The sequence below is a fragment of the Mesocricetus auratus genome, unplaced genomic scaffold (genome assembly GCF_017639785.1).
Source record: "Mesocricetus auratus isolate SY011 unplaced genomic scaffold, BCM_Maur_2.0 Super-Scaffold_100676, whole genome shotgun sequence".
NCBI classification, from domain to species: Eukaryota; Metazoa; Chordata; class Mammalia; order Rodentia; family Cricetidae; genus Mesocricetus; species Mesocricetus auratus.
Window position 1 is genome coordinate 183,886,291 of NW_024429266.1, and position 4,053 is coordinate 183,890,343.

General features: G+C 47.7%; 1 non-coding gene across 1 annotated transcript; it reads left to right on the forward strand.

The window, feature by feature from the left end:
• Positions 1-832: 832 nt before the first annotated feature.
• LOC121137327 lies at positions 833-934 on the forward strand. The gene has a single exon (XR_005874582.1). It is a non-coding gene; the product is annotated as a U6 spliceosomal RNA (small nuclear RNA).
• The last annotated feature ends 3,119 nt before the right edge of the window (positions 935-4,053 follow it).

Genomic DNA, 4,053 nt, shown 5'->3' on the forward strand with positions numbered 1-4,053 from the left:
TCCCAGTGAAGAACTGTAGTAGTCAGGGCTCTTGAGAGGAATTGAGACTATAGACTGAATGTGTATTGAAGGGGGATTCATTAGATTGGCTTACCTGACGTGATTCGGATAGTCAATGGGGGCTTTCTTCATCCTGGAGAAGATGAAAACTGTAGTTGTTCAGTCCATGGATCTGGAGTCTGGGCAGCCCCAGGCTGGAGAGCGGCTGGTCTTCCGTGCACATTGGAAGCCTGTGAAGCTGGTGGCAGTGAAGGACGGCGGCGGCAGAGTCGGTGAGCTTGCCCATGAGATGTGAAGGCAATGAGGTAAACAGCAACGCTTTGCCCTTGGATCTCCTTTATCAGGGCTGCCGCCTGGTCAAGAAAACCCTCACAGGTGCGCCTGGCAGCTTATCCTTAGTGATTCCAGACCCAGGGAAGTTGAGATGAAAAGACTAAACCATCGCAGGAACCAAGCCCAAACAGGGTCAAGTGTCAGAGGTGAAGGTAAAGACCCCAGGCTTTGAGGTTGTGACTCAACATTGGCTCCTCATCTTTCCTTGCTCTTGTCCCCTCTAATAACAGGGGTCACACTTCAAAACTGGGCGCTATCCTCCTCACTGTCGTGGCTCACTCGTTTCCAGCTTTCTGATCTGCACACCTCACCAGACGGGTTACTTTGTGACGGCACTGAAGGAGCTCTGTCCTCATCCATAGCTGTTTTCGCTACATGGAGCACACACCCTCCTCACAAAATTCATCTACGTATTGGTACGGTTTGATCAGGCTTTCCTGAGTAGCGTGGCTGAGGGGGTTACAGAGGCAAGCACTCGAAAAATCCCCTTCAGTCCTCACTGTCAGCTGCACAGATGCTAAAAACTGGAAGGATACGGAGAAGATCGGCATGGTCCCTGTGCAAGGATTGCATGCAAATGTGGGAACGTTTCATGGTGTGCAGCAAGATGGGAGAGAGGGCTGAGGAAGCAAATGGACACGGCCAGTAAGAACAAAGTATAGTACTGATATGTGTGTGAGAAAACGTCACAGTGAAACACACCATTTGTATGCTGACTAAATGGTCAGGGGCTGGGGAGATGGCTCGGTGGATAAAAAGGATGTGTCACACAACTATTGAGGCCAGAGTTTGGGTCCCTAGCACCCTGTTAAAGCTTCTTGGACTGATCTGTAATCTTAGTATGTGGAGGACAGCTGTGGTAGAGCACACCTTCAGTCGCAACACTTGAGAGGCAGAGATAGGTGGCCATTTGTGGGTTCAAAGCCACCCTTGTCTACAGAGTTCCTGTGCTGCCAAAGCCACACAGTGAGACAACCTCTCAACCAACCAAATGACCTCTCAAAATATCAAAAACCAAACCAACCAACCAACCAAACTACACACACACACACACACACACACACACACACACTAGGTGAAAACAAGGACTCCCCAGAGGAGGTTGGCTAACTAGACTAGCTAATTTCCTGAGCTCTGGGTTCAAATATGAAACCCTACCTCATTATAAAAGGTGGAGAATGATTGAAAAGGAAGATCATTGACATCAACATCTGGCCTCCAGATGCACCTCCACACTGCACATCCACCCCAAACATGTATGACCAATGTAAACACACACACACACACACACACTCTTTAAGTATACAATCCCCTTTTAATATCTCTTGCTTCAAAAATCCCATTTCATGCAGACGACCTTGTCTCCTGCCCTGTCCCCAGTCTCTCTCAGCCTCCTGGTCCTCATCACCATGATTGTCCTCCGCACATGTCTGTACAGAGCAATTCAGCTCTTGCTGGGCATTCCAATTTGTATCCCTGTGTGCTCCTCCCTTTTGCTCAGCAGGACAATTGTGTATCTCAGGGTATCCCCCTTGGAACGTGGCGGGTGTGTGTGTGTGAAGAAACCAGTGTTTAATACTATCCATTTGTTGTGCTCCCTGAAGCTTGATGAATGTTTTCTTGTTCACCTTTCCTGTTTGAAGACTTCCCAGTCCCCTTACTACCTCTGAGTGATTTTTCCATAACGCTGATCTGCTATCTTCTCATGAAATGGAGAGAGGCCTTGGAGTGTCTATTATTATCTACTCAACTGTTCTAGCTAAAAAGTCAACTCCATAAATGTGGGACAACTTGGCCATTCTTGGTGTGACTTGTGCACTTTGACCAGGTCAGGCTCAAAGCTGTCCTATAGCAATATTGATCGTATAGGAACCTGATGTCCTGGATCTGAGGTGGACAGAGAGGCTCTTTGCTAGCCCTTCTGCATCACTACCTACAATTCTGCTTGCTCTTTCGGGATGTCACATGCATCCCCATGTCTGGGTTCCTCCCTCCCTCCCTCAGCCCCAGTTCCTGGTCCTTGGGCATTTCGACTTAGCCCTCTCTGAGGCGAGCTCGGTCTCTACGTTCCCAGCAACATCAGCCATCAAAGGCTGCTCATGCCCACCCTCATAGCACACTCCTGTAGCAATTTCTATTTATTTGTTATTCATTTAACTTCTTTTTTAAAGCGGATTTCAGTTCACAGTCTTGACTGGCCTGGAACCCACTATGTAGATCAGGCTGGTCTCAAATCTACCTCCCAATTGCTGGGGTTAAAATAATGTGCCAGTCGGGCGTTGGTGGTGCAGGCCTTTAATCCCAGCACTCGGGAGGCAGAGGCAGGTGGATCTCTGTGAGTTCGAGGCCAGCCTGGTCTACAGAGTAAGTTCCAGAACAGCCTCCAAAACAATACAGAGAAACCCTGTCTCAAAAATCAAAAAAAAAAAAAAAAAAAAAAAAAAAAAGGGAATGTGCCACCATGACTGGCCTGTCCCTTGATTAATTTTTTGAGGCAGATTCTTTCTCTTTAGCCCATGTTGACCTGGAACTTAGTATGTAGCCCAGGCTAGTCCCAGAGCCCATAGCCATCCTCTTGCCTCAGTCTAACAAATATTAGATTTTGCAAGCATGAGCCTTCATGCCCAGCTACTTGTTTCTTTTGAATTATTCACTAGACTCTTAGGTTCAGTCTGGGCTATACTGTTATGTCTTCTCTTGTACATTTACAAAACAAACAGCACTCCTAACCTTGATCCCCAGTTCCAGTCACAGGCAGTTTCTGACTGCTGAAAGCAAGTCTCCAGAACTAAGCATGGCTGGGTGTCTATTACACTCCAGGCCGGATACTCACTGATATTGAGGAGCCCACTTAATAAGCAAGTGCCCTCTGAGGTTGAGGCCTTGCCATCACCTATAAGCAAAGAAAACAAGTCACAAAGGTTTATTAACTTTCGAAGAAGTCTGAATTTGAATGACTCAGGTGGCCTAAGCCCAGAGCCTCGGGCTAAAAGACTATCTCCTGGGTGATTGCGAGCTGCTGCTGTTGGCACTGCTTGGTGCCTTTTTTCCTATTGATTGATTGAAAGGAGGTCTCACTATGTTGCTCCTGCTGGTCCAGCTCGGCCTCTGGAATATCTGGGTTTATGGGGATGTTCCTCTCCCTCTTCACTGTTTTGGTCCTTTAATCATAGAGGGTGAGGGAAGGTGCCACAGGTGACCTGGACTGTGCTATCCTGAGATTACCTGCGAGCAAACTGATTCTCATGTGAGTTTGCACATGGGTTTTGTCTTTTGTCTGTCCCTCTGAGCCTTTCCTTCCTCAGCAGCGTAGAGATCACTGCTCTTTCTGTACCATAACAAGGTAGGTAGGTGGGTGGGAACTGCGGTGGACCTGCCCTTGGCTTGGTGGTAGGCAATAGCAACCACGGGCAGCATTGGCAGCTTCTCTTCGGGTACTTCTGGATTCAGCAGAAGAGGCTCTGGTGTGTGTGTGTGCGTGCGCGTGCGCGTGTTCTTTCATGGGAAGGAAGAGAAGAAGGAAAAGATTAGCAGTTGCAGGTCCAAACTCTAGGGCATTCATCTGGTTGCTATGACAACCTAGGCTTTTCTGAGACTCCATTTCCTTATCCATAAAGTGGGCTGATATTCCTGTGTGACCACTGAGAACCAAATGAGCTCTGTAAACCGGAAACATGCTCACAAAAGACCCTTTGAACTTTGTTTTTATTTTATCTGTGC